Raw genomic sequence first — 18,299 nt, forward strand, 5'->3', positions numbered from 1 at the left:
CCAAAGGTGATCAATTCGAACAAATCTACACTTATTTTAAAAGCACCGAAAGTTCCAAAATTCAGTTTATTTTTGCTGATATTAGCCATTTGGTGCACAAAAAATCTGAAATCAGATAAAGATATATATGAGAGCTATATCCACATCTGAACCGATCTTAACTAAATTTTAAACACTAATTTCTGAGCTGTATCTGATATCTGGTAAAAAAGATTAATTTCGCTTGTGAGGGACTTTAAGCCCCAAATCGAATAAAATAAATATATGGGAGCAATAGCTATATCTGAACCAAAATACAGATCATTTGGACTGCTATTGCCCATTTGGTGCACGATTAACCCGAAATCGGCAACAGACCCAATACCAAATGTACTACCATATTTCTCGTACAGTTATACTACGCATTTCCAAAATCACCACCTTCTCCCCACCCTACACATAAATTTCAGAATTCCCTCTCTATCCCAACTCGCAGAGCCACAATTTGTGGCATTTTTCGTAGGCTCATAGTATAAATTTCCAAAGCCACCTTCTTCACTCAAACAACAGGCACCAACAGTGACATCTACATCTACATCAAATATCAAATTGTACTTTTAGTACAATTATGGAACACACATTTCCTAAACAACCTGCATATCTCAATTCTAGATATCAGCAGAGTACTCAATATCAAATTTCGGGATTCAAGTTCTATCCCTTCACTCAATATCAAATTTAGTACCATTTGGTACTTTTCGTACATATATAGGACGCATTTCCCATCTCCAAATATTAACCTCAGATACCAACAGTTATGTAAATAACAAATTTCACCATTTTATCTCCATCCCTTCAACAAAGACCGAATGTAGACCAAATTTAGTACTTTTCGTACAGTTATAGTATACACTTATAAAACCACTTCCAAAACCACCTCTTTGTCACTAACCTACCGCCAACAGGAACCCCAATGAATGAATTGCAAGCTCTACACAATTACACTTGTACCAAATGTAGTACCATTTGGTACACAATAGTACACATTTCTATAACGACCTGCATCATACAATTCCATAGAAATCTCATTACCCAATTTCAGAATTCTAACTCCATCGGTTCATCACAATTCCAATTAGTACGAAAATTTAGTAGCATTTAGTACATACAGGTACGAATTTCCGAAGCTTCCTACATGCCCCAATCCTACACTCCCAGAGTAATCGCAATTCCAAATTTTAGGATTCCACCCCTGCTGGTTCATCTAAATGCAAATTGTACTGTATTTAGTACATTTTAGTACATATGAGTACAAATCTCCAAATTTACCTACATACCCCATACCTACACTCCGACAGTAATCTTATTTCCAATTTTCGGGATACCAGCTCTATTTGTTCACCCAATTTCAAATTGTACCAAAACTAGTACCATTTAGTACACTAATTTCCAAAACTACCTACATCGTGCAGTCCAATAGAAATATTATTTGAAAATTTCAGTATTCCAACTCTACCGTTTCAACCAAAATTTAAATTGTACCATTTAGTACACATAAGTACGAATTTCCAAAACTACCCACATACCTCTGTCCTACAATGCAATTGTAATCTTTTTTCAAAATTTCTGGATTCCAACTCTATTGGTTCTCCCAAAAGTCTAATTGTACCAGATTTAGTACCATTTAGTACACATAAGTACGAATTTCCAAAACTATATACATTCCTCAGTTCTAGAACGCAATAGTCATCTTATTTCTAAATTTCAGAATTCCAGCTCTACCGGTTCATCAAAATCGAAATTGTACCAAAATTTAGTACTATATGGTACTTTTCGTGCACATAAATACAAATTTCGAAAACTACCTCCATATCCCAATGCTACACTCCGCCACTAATATTAATTTCAAATTTCAGGATTCCAGCTCCATCTGTTTCTCCAAATTCAAATTGTACTAAGTTTAGTATCGTTTAGTACTCTTCGTATACATGAGTACACATTTCCAAAACTACATCCTTGCATCGCCTCTACTCCTCAACATTGATTCCCATTCCAAATTTTAAGTTTTTAGCTCTAACCGTTCACTTGATACGAAATGATAACAAAAATTTAGTACATTTTAGTACTTTTCGTATACTTATAGTGCGAATTTCGAAAAACCCTTTGGTCCATCTATTCTATACTCCATTAGTGACCGTAATTCTAAATTTAAGAGTTCCAGCTCTACTGTTTCCTCAAATACAAAGGGTACCATATTTAGTACCTTTTAATATTTTTCGTACCGTTCTAGTGCGAATTACCAAAAATCCAGCCTTGTCTGACATTTCCAAAACTACATCCTTACATCGCCTCTACTCCTTAACCTAGACTCACATTCCAAATTTTAAGTTTTTAGCTCTAACCGTTCACTTGATACGAAATTATACCAAAAATTTAGTACATTTTAGTACTTTTCGTATACTTATAGTGCGAATTTCGAAAAACCCTTTGGTCCATCTATTCTATACTCCATCAGTGACCGTCATTCCAAATTTGAGAGTTCCAGCTCTACTGCTTCCTCAAATACAATGGGTACCATATTTAGTACCTTTTAATACTTTTCGTACCGTTTCATATTTAGTACCTTTTTATACTTTTCGTACCGTTCCAGTTCGAATTACCAAAAACCCAGCCTTGTCTGACCCTTTGGCATCAAGAGTGACCTTTACCCAAAATTTCAAGATTCTAGCTTCAGCCGTTTCGTCCTGGCGTTGATGAATCGATAAGTTAGCCAGTCAAAAGATTTTTTAAAAATTTGGTCAAAATTGCCCAAAAAGTGGCAACATTCACTTGCCAAAGAAAAACACAACACAAAAAACAACATCATGCGCTTAAAACGAGGCAAAAACAAAAACAAACAAAAAATTGTCCCCCTTTGTCAGAACTTTTTTTACATTTCGTTTTTTCTCTCTCTCTCTCATTCTCCTACTCATCCGCATCCTTATCCGCTGGAATTGCTTGGCTGATAGGTTGATGAACGCTGAACGAACGCAAAAAAGGAAACTCAAACTGCTGCTGCTGGTTGTTGCGATTTTTTTTAACGAAATAAATTCGAAAAAAATAAAATCTCAGGAAGAGCCAAACAGAAAAAACGGTTACATTTGAACTGCAACAGCAGCACCAACAGTTGGGGGGAATAATTTTTATCGGCGAATTCTGTGTTTTTTCCCACCGTGTTGTGTTGTTTTATATTTTAATATAAAACTTCCCGCCAAGTTTTTTTCGGTTACTTGTTTTTTATACCCTCAGCCATATGGCTACAGAGGGTATATATCATTTGATACGGTCAAAACGTGCCTAGTCGAAATAACGGTTTTAGACCCTAGGTCTCTTTGGACCAAATCCGTTTCAGAACATTTGGAGTCGATCTACCGATGTCCGTCCGTCCGTCCGTCCGTCCGTCTGTCTGTCTGTCTGTCTGTCTGGCTGGCTGGTGCGCACGATAACTCTCGAAGGGAGTATCCGATTTGATCCAAACTTGGTACATCGTAATATTTTTGTCAAACTTAGATCGAGTTCGGAGATGGGCAATATCGGTCCACTCCTTCTGGTACCTCCCCCACAAAATGTCAAAATTTTCAAAGAAAACAAGTTAAAAAGTATCTGTCAGTTTTGCCGACAGATGTATACCCTCAGCCAATGTACGATTACTTAAACGTATTTTGACTTCTGTTATGATTATTCAAATGTTTAACCTCTTGTGGAGTACGTTCCGAAAGAATGGGCCAATATTGGCCATTTCGTATCGGACCTAAATAAATATGATATAAATATTGCGACGTGCCAGGATTGGACTATATTGGTAACTTCCTCCACTTTACAAGACATATATGATAATTTTTAGAAAATCTTAACGTGCGTGGGCTACCAGATATAGTCGATTGAAGCATTCTATTTTCATGCTTCTCTAATACATATAAACATATTGGGCAATACTACAAGAAAATCGAACATTTATATCCAATTTGTGGAAAATCATAAATTCCATATTTATCTCGGGTTTCTGGCAAAGAAAAATATATTTGGATATAGCAAGTTGTAAAGAATCGCTGACTTGTTTGGCAAATTATGACAGATACAAATATTGAAAATTGTGACCCTTCGTAAATGAGGTACCAGAAGGGGTTCACAGATATATATCATCAGCACAACAGATAATGGTTTATCAAAAATGTTTGTATTTGTCGAATTTTAGGAGAGTTGGATGCTTATTTCGCTTTCTTTGATCCTTTGTAGAGGAAGTACCAGAAGAAGTGGGCCGATATATCCCATCTTCACAACAGATCTTTTGTTAGTGAAATGTGTGAAACTTCAAGACAATCGGACTGTTATATCACATTTTATAAGACTTGAAATTATTGAAAATTTTGACCCTTTGTGGGGGAGGTACTTGATGGAGTAGACCGATATTGACCATTTTCGCACCTGATATAGCACTGATGCAAATATTAAGATTTGCAAAGTTGGAGCAAAATCGGAGTATCGTTTCTCTTCCTGTGCAGAAAATATATTTTTTGCAAATTTCGACCTTTTGTGGGGGAGGTACCAGAAGGAGTGGACAAATATTGCTCATATTCACACCAGACCTTGGGTTAATATAAATATTCGGATGTGTGAAATTTGAAAACAATCGGGCTCTTACATCAAATTTTATGAGAGTTGTAATTATTCAAAATTTTGACCATTTGTGGGGGAGGTACTTGATGGAGTGGACCTATATTGTCCATTTTCACACCTAGCCTAGCACTCAGGCAAATATTAGTATATGCAAAGTTGGAGCAAAATCGGATCATCCTTTCACTTTCTGTGCAAAAAATACATTTTTTAAAAATTTCGACCTTTTGTGGGGGAGGTACCACAAGGAGTGGACCGATATTGCCCATATCCGAACTCGATTTAAGTTTGACAAAAATATTACGATGTACCGAGTTTGGACCAAATCGGATACTCCCTTCGAGAGTTATCGTGCGCACCAGCCAGCCAGACAGACAGACAGACAGACAGACGGACGGACGGACGGACGGACGGACATCCCTAGATCGACTCCAAATGTCCTGAAACGGATTTGGTCCAAAGAGACCTAGGGTCTAAAACCGTTATTTCGACTAGGCACATTTTGACCGTATCGAATGATATATACCCTCTGTAGCCATATGGCTGAGGGTATAATAATTTGTTGCACAGAAAGAGAAAGGATAATCCGATTTTGCTTCAACTTTGCATATACTAATATTTGCGTCCGTGCTAGGTTAGGTGTGAAAATGGACAATATCGGTTCACTCCATCAAGTACCTCCCCCACAAATGGTCAAAATTTTGAATAATTGCAACTCTCATAAAATGTGATGCAAGAGTCCGATTGTCTTCAAATTTCACAGATCTCAATATTTATATTAACCCAAGGTCTGGTGTTAAGATAGAATATATCGGTCCACTCCCTCTGGTACCTCCCCCACAAAAGGTCGAAATTTTCAAAAAAATATTTTTTGCACAGAAAGAGAAAGGATTATCTGATTTTGTTCCAACTTTGCATATCCTAATATTTGCCGAAACTTTTTAACTTGTTTTTTTTTTGCCCAGCTTTAGACTTAATTTAAGGAGAGGAAAAAAATTAACGTTCAGTGTTTTTTTCTTTTGGCTTCGTTTTGAATTCACGGGAATTAAAATTGAACAAGTGGAGGAAGTTAAAACATAAATTACAAACATATGTAGTTGTAGGTGTGTGTGTGTGTGTTAATGGCATACATTTGGTTGTATTGGTGTATGGGTAATTCCAGAGACAAAAAATATTACCTATTTTTTTTTTGTCTCTTGAGCATCAAGTTTGGATGAAATATAAGGAGATATATGGTTATACCAAATTCAAATGAGGTACAAAAGTTGAAATTTTTTGGGTAATGATGTTCTCCAGCCCTGAGGACCTGAGCCCCTGAGGACCGTGATATTAAAGCCATTTACAATAAAATTATGGCAACAGTGCCAATACATAGAATTGTAAAGGCCATGGCAGAATAAATGCGTCACATTTTTTTATTTCACATTTCCACGGGAAAACGTCAACCACGAAGAGAATTTCAGAGCTAAAAAGCCGTCCCCTGGTCTTGGTATATTGACAACACGTATCGCGTTCATTCTGCTTTGGCCGTAAACGAGAATTAACTGATGGCCTCGTCAATACCCAGGCGACAGGGATATGGATAGAATCTTGACATTTGACTATTGATGGCTAGTAGTGGCCAGATTTTGGAAATGAGGGCCCGATTCCGGAAATTACTAAAAAGTATTGAGACAAGTTAAAAAGTATTGGACGGTTTTCAATATGTTTATTTTGACTTCTGTTATGAGTTGTTAACCTTCTATAAAGTAGGAATGGGCCAACATTGACCATTTCGTACCGGACCTAAATAAACATGATATAAATATTGTGACGTTTTTTCAAAATCTTGAACCCCATGTGGGGGAGGTACTAGAAGAAATGGTCCGATCTCAACCATTTTTTCAACAAATATTGTGTTAATGGAAATATTGAGATGTGCCAAGTCTGAATGGAATCAGATATTAATTTCGCGTTTTATGAGTTTCAGGGATATTCAAAATTTTGACCCTTTTGTGGGGGAGGTACCAGAAGGAGTGCACCGATACATCCCATCTTCACACCATATCTTGTGTTAGTAGAAATAATGGGATGCGTGAAATATGAGGAGAACCGGATGCTTATTTCAGATTTTCTAGTAGTTTTTGTTATTCAAAACTTTGACCCTTTGTGGACGAGGTACCAGATCTTTTGTTTTTTTACAACAGATCTTGTGTTGATAGAAACAGTGAGATGTACCAAGTCTGAATGGAATCGGACGTAATTTTCTCCTTTTATGAGCTTCATGAATATTCAAAATGTTGACCCTTTGTGGGTAAGGTACCAGAAGGAGTGCACCGATACATCCCATCTTCATACCATACCTCGGGTTAAAAAAAATTTTGTGATGAGTGTAATTTAAAGATAATCGGACTCTTATTTCGCTTTTTATAAGAATTATAATTATTCCAAATTTTGACCCTTTGCTGGGGAGGTACTCGATGGAGTGATGTTGTGCTGGTAGAAATATTGAGATGTGTGAAATTTGAAGTGAAGCGGATGCTTATTTCACATTTTGTGAGAGATTTAATTATTCAAAATTCTGACCCCTTGTGGGGGAGGTACCAGAAGAAATGGTCCGATCTCTACCATTTTTATAGCAGATTTAGTGTTGATGGAAATATTGAGATGTGCCAAGCCTGAATGAAATTGGACGTTATTTTCGCGTTTTTTTTGAGTTTCGTGGATATTAAAAATTTTGAACCTATGTGAGGGAGGTACCACAAGGAGTGGACCGATATGCTCCATCTTCATAGCGGACCTAGGGTTAATAAAAATATTGAAATGAGTGAAATCTGGAGACAATCAGACTCTTTCTTCACATTTTATAAGAGTTAAAATTATTCCGAATTTTGAACCTTTGTGGGGGAGGTACTTGAAAGAGTGTATCTATATTTTTCATTTTCGCACTTGGCCTAGCACTGATGAAAATATTAGGATTCGCAAAGTTGGAGCAAAATCGGATTATCCTTTCTCTTTCTGTGCAATAAATTATTTTCTTTGAAAATTTTGACATTTTGTGTGGGAGATACCAGAAGGAGTGGACGTATATTACCCATCTCCGAACTCGATCTAAGTTTGACAATAATATTACGATGTACTAAGTTTGTACCAAATTGAATACTCCCTTCGAGAGTTATCGTGCGTACCAGCAAACCAGACAAACAGACAAACGGACATCGCTAGATCGACTCCAAATGTCCTGAAACGGATTTGGTCCAAAGAGACCTAGGGTCTAAAATCGGATTAATGTTTCTCTTTCTGTGCAGAAAATATATATTTTTTAAAAATTTCGATATTTTGTGTGAGAGATACCAGAAGGAGTGGACGGATATTACCCATCTCCGAACTCGATCTAAGTTTGAAAATAATATTACGGTGTATCAAGTTTGGATTAAATCGGATACTCCCTTCGAGAGTTATCGTGCGCACCAGCCAGCCAGACAGACGGACGGACGGCCATCGTTAGATCGACTCCAAATGTTCTGAAACGGCTTTGGTCCAAAGAGACCTAGGGTCTAAAACCGTTATTTCCAGAGGCACGTTTTGGCCGTATCAAATGATATATACCCTCTCTAGCCATGTGGCTAAGGGTATAAACAATACAAACAGTTTTTTTATCCCACCCTGTACCCTCTCTAGCCATATGGCTGAGGTTATAAAAAATACAAACAAGTACTGAATGCCAGAATTCTGAAATTAAAATCGAGAGTCGAAAATGGCAGGCTACTAAACAACACTTAACTAAAACGTATCAAATGAAGTGTGGAGGGTCGTATGTAGTTGTGTCCCACGATTTTTCAATGTCCTGCGATTTTTAATTTAAAAATCGTAAATAGTAAATAGTACATAGAAGTACTTGGGGGCCTGGGCTCTTCTGGGAAAAAGTTCATTCAAGAAAAAAACTAAATGTTAGAAATATATTTTACCAATGGTAATGTTATGTATAAAATTCGGAAATTGGGTACATGGATCATTTTTGGCTGTAGGCATGTAATACTGAGGAGAGTAGAGTAGTCATGTATAGAAGTTTTTGGTATCGTTCATGGCTCTAGGGGCTAGGTAACTGTGTTAATGGAATATAAAATATAAATAAATAAAATACAAAATTACCCAACGGCATTAAATTATATGCCATTGGTATTGAACGATGACGAAACGCTTAAATTTCGAAAAAAAAATCTTCATGTAATACCCCATATAGTACCAGGATTCACTGTGTGTGTATGTGTGTGTTTTTTTTTTCTCAGCTACAGAATATTCCAAAAAATTAATATGAAACTGTGAAGTTATTTTTTTTTTTTTCATTTTTCGAGGAATGGGAAAATTGCCGTTAGGGGATAATGACATGGGAATGGTTGGCTGCCTTTTTTTCATTTTTTTTTTCAATTCTGTAGGTCGTTGGCCATTGTATGTGTGTCACATACCAACACAACCGAGGCAGTTATAAATTGAGTATATAAGACTATTTTTTTAATAAATATATATATGAAAGAATAATATTTAAATACACATATACAAATATATAAACATAAATATGTATGCATAAATATTTTTATAAAAAAAACCAATGCCTACAGCTTATAAATTAAATCCAAAAAAAAAACTTGAAATGAAATTAATTAAAAAAATAAATAAATTCCTATGAAAAAAAAATTGAAATTGTGAAATATGACATTCTCGATAAATTGAAATTTATATTGAAAATGAAAGAGGTAATCAATAAAAAAAAAATACCTCCCAAAAGACTTCCATTTATTGATGAGTTCTAGTCAAAGAAGACCTCTAGGTATTTTTCACAGAGAAGTCCCGGAGGTCTTCTTTGACTAGAAGACCTGGAGGTCCTCTTTGACTAGAAAACCTTAAGGTCTTCTTCGACTAAAAGACCTACAGGTCTTCTTTGACTAGAATACCTGGAAGTCTTCTTTGACTAGAAGACCTTTAGGTCTTATTTGACTAGAAATCCTTAAGGCCTTCTTCCACTAAAAGATCTACAGGTCTCCTTTGACTAGAAAACCTAAAGATCTTCTTTAATTAGAAGCCCCAGAGGTCTTCTTTGACCAGAAGACCTTGAGATCTTCTTTGACCAGAAGACCTTGAGGTCTTCTTTGACTAGAAGACCTTGAGGTCTTCTTTGAACAGAAGACCTAAAGGTCTTCTTTGACCAGAAGGTCTTCTTTGCATAGAAGATCTAGAGGTCTTCATTGACCAGAAGACTTAAGGGTCTTCTTTGACTAGAAGACCCAAAGGCCTTCTTCAACTATAAAACTTAGAGGTCTTCTTCGACCAGAAGACCTTAAGGTCTTCTTTGACCAGAAGACCTTTAGGTCCTATTTGACTAGAAAACCTTAAGGCCTTCTTCGACTAAAAGATCTACAGATCTTCTTTGACTAGAAGACCTAATGATCTTCTTTAATTAGAAGCCCAAGAGGTCTTCTTCAAAAAGAAACCCCTTGAGGTCTTCTTCGACTAGAAGACCTAGAGGTCTTCTTCGACTAGAAGACCTGGAGGCATTCTTCGACCACAAGACTTAAGGTCTTCTTTGACCAGAAGACCTTGAAGCCTTCTTTGACCAGAAGACCTTGAGGTCTTCTTTGACCAGAAGACCTTGAGTTCTTCTTCGACGAGAAAACCTGGAGAGGTCTTCTTTGACTAGAAGACCCAAAGGCCTTCTTCAACTATAAAATTTAGAGGTCTTCTTTGACAAGAAGACCTAAACGTCTTCTTCGACTAGAAGACCTAAAGGTCTTTTTTACAAGAAGACCTAACGATCTTCTTCTATAAACGATCAGAAGATGCCTTTCTCGCTTAGAGGACCCAAAAGTCTTCTTCGACCAAGAGATATAGAGGTCTTCTTCGACTAATAGACCGAGAGAGGTCTTCTTCGACTAGAGGACCTAGAGGTCTTCTTGGACTAGAAGACCTAGAAGGCTTATTCGTATAGAAGACCAAGAGGTCTTCTTCGTATAGAAGACCTGGAAGTCTTCTTCGTATAGATGACCTGGAGGTCTTCTTCTTGGTACTGAAGACCTGGAGGTCTTCTTCTTGGTATAGAAGACCTGGAGGTCTTCTTCGTAGAGAAGACCTAGAGGTCTTTTTCGTATAGAAGACATGGAGATCTTCTTCGTATAGAAGACCTGGAGGTCTTCTTCTTGGTATAGAAGATCTGGAGGTCTTCTTCTTGGTATAGAAGACCTGGAGGTCTTCTTCTTGGTATAGAAGACCTGGAGGTCTTCTTCTTGGTATAGAAGACCTGGAGGTCTTCTTCTTGGTATAGAAGACCTGGAGGTCTTCTTCGTAGAGAAGACCTAGAGGTCTTCTTCGTAGAGAAGACCTAGAGATCTTCTTCGTAGAGAAGACCTGGAGGTCTTTTTCGTAGAGAAGACCTAGAGGTCTTTTTCGTATAGAAGACCTGGAGATCTTCTTCGTATAGAAGACCTGGAGGTCTTCTTCTTGGTATAGAAGATCTGGAGGTCTTCTTCTTGGTATAGAAGACCTGGAGGTCTTCTTCTTGGTATAGAAGACCTGGAGGTCTTCTTCTTGGTATAGAAGACCTGGAGGTCTTCTTCTTGGTATAGAAGACCTGGAGGTCTTCTTCGTAGAGAAGACCTAGAGATCTTCTTCGTAGAGAAGACCTGGAGGTCTTTTTCGTAGAGAAGACCTAGAGGTCTTTTTCGTATAGAAGACCTGGAGATCTTCTTCGTATAGAAGACCTGGAGGTCTTCTTCTTGGTATAGAAGACCTGGAGGTCATCTTCTTGGTATAGAAGACCTGGAGGTCTTCTTCTTGGTATAGAAGACCTGGAGGTCTTCTTCTTGGTATAGAAGACCTGGAGGTCTTCTTCTTGGTATAGAAGACCTGGAGGTCTTCTTCTTGGTATAGAAGACCTGGAGGTCTTCTTCTTGGTATAGAAGACCTGGAGGTCTTCTTTTGGTATAGAAGACCTGGAGGTCTTCTTCTTGGTATAGAAGACCTGGAGGTCTTCTTCTTGGTATAGAAGACCTGGAGGTCTTCTTCTTGGTATAGAAGACCTGGAGGTCTTCTTCTTGGTATAGAAGACCTGGAGGTCTTCTTCGTATAGAAGACCTGGAGGTCTTCTTCGTATAGAAGACCTGGAGATCTTTTTCGTACAGAAGACCTAGAGGTCTTTTTCGTATAGAAGACCTAGAGGTCTTTTTTCGTATAGAAGACCTAGAGGTCTTCTTATATAGAAGACTAAACCTACGTCTTCTAGTCCATGAAAGATCAAGGTCTCTCTTCTACAATACCATGAGGTCTTCCTCGACTCGAAGACCAATAAGTCTTCCTCGCACCGAAGATCTAGATGTCTTCTACGGTAGAAGAGCAAGAAGTCTTCTTCTCTTAGAAGACCTAGAGGTCTTCTTCGCATAAAAGACCTGGGCGTCTATTATCCATGGAAGGTCCAGATTTCTTCAATTCACACCAGAAGAGGCCTTCTTTTCATATGTTATATACATACACACACACACGTGTATGTTGCACCCCTCCCCTCTTTTCGTGTACTTTGAAAGCAATTTTAAAAATTTCCTAATAACAATTTCTTGTCAGGGCAGATTTATTTTTTTTTCTTACTTCCCCCATCAATTCTATTCTTTCTTGGGATCCTTAACAAAAAAAATGAAAAACGGAAAATTTCTTAAAATTCCATGAAGAAATATTTTCCCCCACCTTCAAGGGATGTCTGTAGATCTCATTTGCCTACCCTCCCACCCAATTCAAGATAATTTCACATTTTTTGGAATTTTTTAAAAATTTGCCAAAGTTTCAAAATGAAAAATTTTCAGAATAATAAACCAAAAAAGTTAAGCTTTAAAGCAAATGAAAAAAATTGAGGACAGATTACAGGGAGATGCAGATAAGAGAATTTCAAAGTATTTGGGGGACGTTATATTTGAATTCATTTCATGCAGAAAATCATAAATGCTTTGAATTTTCCTGCTTCTTGCTATCTTGGGATTAACAATTTTTCCCAAATGTAGGGTAAACTTGTCTGTAGCTAACATAAACCATTGAAAAAAAAAACTCAAATTCCTTCCCTTAAAATTACAATAATCCAGACCCTTCTGTACTTGAAACTTTTGCCAAAATCACAGAGGGATGCCCCCAAAATGAAAAAAAAACCCCAAAACAAAGCAAAAAAAAAATAAAAATATTTTCTCAAACAATAAAAAGGCATGTCCCTTTTTTGGATAACCCAAAAAAAAACACAAACCACCCAACCATCCACCAATCGCACACACACACCAATACACACTCATGTACAGCAAATGTGTTCACAAAGGATAACCACCCACAACATTTAGCCCAATTTTTTTCCTCCTTCGGCTTTTATTATTTGTTGAATGAGCAGAAGAGAAGAAAAAAAAAAACGAAATTCTGTGAAATATTTTCCGTTTAACAAGGGGATAAAAGGTGGTGAGATGGAGAAAGGGGGGGGTAGGGCTTTTCGGATGATATTTTCTTTTCGGCACAAATAACACATTATTTTTACATCCCGTCTCAAAAAGAAAATAAAAAAACATAATTTGAAAAAAAAAGGAAAACCAACAACAAATAAAAATTATTTATGGCTTTAAATAAATGTTGTCAATGTGGCGACTTTTTTTGGTAACATGGGGCTTTACCAGAAATTGAATTATTTAAAAAAATCTTTTAGAGATAATTTAAAGCAGCGTAGAGGGTTGAAGATGCGGCGGTCTTATTCCAGAGGAAATTATGTATCCACAAAAATAAAAACAACTACATATACAATTATTTATGGCTTTGAATAAATGTTGTCAATGTTGCGACTTTTTTTGGTAACAGGGAGTTCTACCAAACAAACAAAAAATATTAAAATTTAATTATGCAAAAAAATTTTCGAAGGGAATGGAGTCATATTCCAGCAGAAATAAAATTGTAATATTTATGCCTCTAAATAAATGTTGTCAATGTGGCGTTTTTTTTTTTTTTTGTGACAGAAACTTTTATTTGAAATAGGCATTTTTAAGAACATATCATTGAAACTTATTCAGCACACACAAGGAATTTACTTTTTTTTCGACCACAAACGTTAATTATAGATGGTGGCCGGGGAGATTTAAGGGGATGATGATGATATTATCTATCCAGCATAAATAATTTTGAATTTTTATATTTAGAAATACGACAATAAATACAAGTGTAATTCACAACTTTAAAGAAATGCTGTCAATTTAGCGAGTTTTTAAACGAATGCTCCTTAATACTAAGTTCATGAAAAATCGAAGTAGAATTTATATAAACAAGTAAAATAATATCAGTCGGTTTTGCCGACAGATTTATACCCCTAGCCTTGAGTTATGATTATTCAAACTGTTGACCCTTTATATTGACCAATTCGTATCTGACCTAAGACAGATAAAAATATTATAACGAGTCAGATTTGGACTATATCGACAACTTCCTATACTTTATATGAGATATGTGCAAATTTTTGGAAATTTTGAAAATATGCGTGAGGTAACAGGTATAGCGGACCGAAGTATTCCATTTTCACACTTCATCTAATGAGGATAAAAATATTGGTATCTGCAAAATTTGAAGGAAATCGAACATTTATATCCAATTTGATACGAAATCATAAATTTCGATATATTACATATTCATATCAGATTTTTGGTTAAGAGTAATAATTAGATATAGCAGGTTGTAAAAATTCGCTGACTTGTTTCGCAAGTTATGACAGATAAAAAGGGTTCGCAGATATATATCATCTTCAGAACAGATCTTGTGTTAGCAAAAATGTTTGTGTGTGTGTGAAATTTGAGGAGAGTTGGATGCTTATTCCGCTCTCTTTTAGCGTTTTGTTTTTCAAAATCTTGAACATTATGTGGGGGAGGTACCAGAAGAAATGATCTGATCCCTACCATTTTTATAACAGATCTTGTGTTGATGAAAATATTCAGATGTATCAAGTCGGATAGGAATCGAATGCTAATTTGGCGTTTTATGAGCTTCTGAGCTGGATATTCAAAATTTTGAGCCTTTGTGGGGGAGGTACCAGAGGAAGTGGACCAATATATCCCATTTTCACAGCAGATCTTGTGTTAGTAGAAATAGTGAGATGTGTGAAATATAAAGGGAACCGGATGCTTATTTCGAATTTTAAAATCGTTTTGGTTTTTCAAAACTTTGACCCTTTGTGGGGGAGGTACCAGAAGAAATGGACCGATCTCTACCATCTTTATAACAGATCTTGAGTTAATAGAAATATTGAGATGTACCAAGTCTGAATGGAATCGCATGTTAATATGGCGTTTTATGAGCTTCTTGCATATTAAAAATTTTGACCCTTTATGGGGGAGGTACCAGAAGGAGTGGACCGATATATTCCATCTTCACACCAGACCTTGGGTTAATAAAAATATTAAGATGTGCGTAATTTGAAGACAAACGGACACTTACATCACGTTTTATAAGCGTCATAATTTTTCAAAATTTTGAACCTTTGTGGGGGAGGTACTTGATGGAGTGGACCAATATTGTCCATTTTGTCTCCTGACCTAGAACTGATTCAAATATTAGGATTCGCAAAGTTGGAGCACAATCGGATTATCCCTTCTCTTTCTGTGCAGAAAATATATTTGTTGGAAAATTTCGACCTTATTGGGGGAGGTGCCAGAAGGAGTGGACCGATATTGCCCATCTCCGATCTCGATCTAAGTTTGACAAAAATATTACGATTTACCAAGTTTAAGCCAAATCGGATACACCCTTCGAGAGTTACCGTGCGCACCAGCCAGCCAGACCGACGGACGGACGGAGGGACGGACATCGCTAGATCGACTCCAAATGTCCTGAAACAGATTTGGTAAAAAAGAGACCCAGAGTCTAAAATCCTTATTTCGACTAGGTATGTTTTGACCGCATCAAATGATATATACCTTCTGGAACCATATGGCTGAGGGTATAAACATTTACAATACTTGCCAAAAAGTTTTCAAAAAGGAAATAGGACACAATTTCCAAATAAAGGAAATTATATCGCTCGTACTCAAAGAGTGTCACATCTCAAAAAATATGGTCTCGGGGAAAAACAAAATTTAAAGAGTAGATATCAACATCGCTCAAGTTTTTATAACTTCCGTTTAAATTTGAAATAAAGTTGTAAAATTGAAAATTGAGAAGATGACAACCTGTTTTTTTTTTTTTTTGGAGTCCTATTTGAGAAGACCAGTTACAGATAATATGGAGCTGCATATCATTATTTGAACTAACTGAATTAACTGCAATAACAAACTCTTTGTTAAGTTTTTGTAAAAAAATATGTAAAAGCCCAATAACAAAAGTTCTTTAATGTTTCAAGAAATGTGGTCTTTATAGCGTTTTTTGTGCCATGTTTAATTTATCGAACTCAGGAAGCTTTGAGAAGCCTAAGTATAGTATTTTATAATCAGCAAAACAACAAATGATTTTTACTTACCGTGTAAAAAAATATTCTGAAAAAAAAAAGAAAACAAAAAATTGAAATTAAAAAATGCGATTTTTAAAAATGTTGTCATTTGGCGATTTTTTATAATACTAATGTTAAAAAAATATAAAATTTAAAATACGCAAAAAATATTTATTCCTTAAAACATTTCAGATTTATATATAAAATTATATATATTTAAATATAGTATAAATTTTGTCCCTTTGTGGGGGAGGTACCTGAAGTGGTGGACCGATTTATCCCATGTTTACACCAGACCTTGGGTTAATAAAAATATTGCGATGTGTGTACTTTAAAAATAATAAAAAAATTTTTGAATATAATTATTCAAAATTTTGACCCTTTGTGGGGGAGGTACTTGATGGAGTGGACCGATATTGTCCATTTTCCCACCTGACCTAGCACTGATGAAAATATTAGGAATCGCAAAGTTGGATTGCTCCAATCGGATTATCCTTTCTATTTCTGTGTAGTAAATTATTTTCTTTGAAAATTTGGACATTTTGTGAGGGAGGTACCAGAAGGAGTGGACCGATATTGCTCATCTCCGAACTCGATCTAGGTTTGACAATAATATTACAATGTACCAAGTTTGGACCTAATCGTATGCTCCTTTCGAGAGTTATCCTGCGCAACCATCAGCCAGACAAACTGACAGACGGACGGACATCGCTAGTTCGACTCCAAATGTCCTGAAATGGATTTGGTCCAAAGATACCTAGGGTCTAAATCCGTATTAAATGAAATATGTACGAATAAAAAATAATAAGTTTCAAGTGTCCAAAGAAAAATGTTGTCAATTTGGCGATTTTTAAGTTGAAAAAAGTTTTGAAAAAAAAAGAATTTTGAAAAAATGTAAAGTAGATTTATTTTATCTACCTTGGGATGGAATTTGGAATGGGGTTCTAGAAAATATATATCTAGATTATTGTACTGAACCATGAGAGCACTGGAGTCTTACGTTTAAAATGATTGGAAAAAAACAGCCTTTAGTTTCCGAAACGAAGTGTGGTCAATGGGACGTTTTTAAACTCCGTGCGATTCTTTAAGGACAAGTAGATCCTTGATAGTTTTTTTTTTTGAAGCATCGCAAATTTTTAATGATATTTTTCAATGAAGAAATTAACCTTAATCTGAGATTCATGGATTTTTTAAGAATTTTTTTTATGAATATTTTTGCCAGGGCCAATAATAGTGGATCTCTGGTGAACATTATTTTAAGGATCTTCATGATTTATTCGACAATTTTAAGATGTTTTTTGATGCTCTGATCAAGGATCGATATACCAAATATCGAATTTTTTTAAAGGATTTTTATAGACCCTCTAATAAGCCAAAGGCGTGGATTTTTTAAAGAATTTTTATAGACCCTTAATAAGCCAAAGGCGTGGATTTTTTAAAGAATTTTTATAGACCCTTAATAAGCTAAAGGCGTGGATTTTTTAAAGAATTTTTATAGACCCTTAATAAGCCAAAGGCGTGGATTTTTTAAAGAATTTTTATAGACCCTTAATAAGCCAAAGGCGTGGATTTTTTAAAGAATTTTTATAGACCCTTAATAAGCCAAAGGCGTGGATTTTTTAAAGAATTTTTATAGACCCTTAATAAGCCAAAGGCGTGGATTTTTTAAAGAATTTTTATAGACCCTTAATAAGCCAAAGGCGTGGATTTTTTAAAGAATTTTTATAGACCCTTAATAAGCCAAAGGCGTGGATTTTTTAAAGAATTTTTATAGACCCTTAATAAGCCAAAGGCGTGGATTTTTTAAAGAATTTTTATAGACCCTTAATAAGCCAAAGGCGTGGATTTTTTAAAGAATTTTTATAGACCCTTAATAAGCCAAAGGCGTGGATTTTTTAAAGAATTTTTATAGACCCTTAATAAGCCAAAGGCGTGGATTTTTTAAAGAATTTTTATAGACCCTTAATAAGCCAAAGGCGTGGATTTTTTAAAGAATTTTTAAAGATCCTCTAATAGGAGGATTGAGAATTTTTTAAAAATATTTTTCAATGTGGCTGTGGCCCTTTACGAACTCCAAACAACAAGTTTCAGATAATTCTGTTGAAAAATGTAGACCAAAAATTATCAAAATCCCGAATGTTGGGAGGTGCTAGATTTATGCGTGCAATTTTCTGTCATAGGAAGCAGTACACTTTGCGAACCCCAATTTCGAATT

This window comes from Musca domestica, unplaced genomic scaffold (assembly GCF_030504385.1).
Source record: "Musca domestica strain aabys unplaced genomic scaffold, Musca_domestica.polishedcontigs.V.1.1 2, whole genome shotgun sequence".
Classification (NCBI taxonomy): Eukaryota; Metazoa; Arthropoda; class Insecta; order Diptera; family Muscidae; genus Musca; species Musca domestica.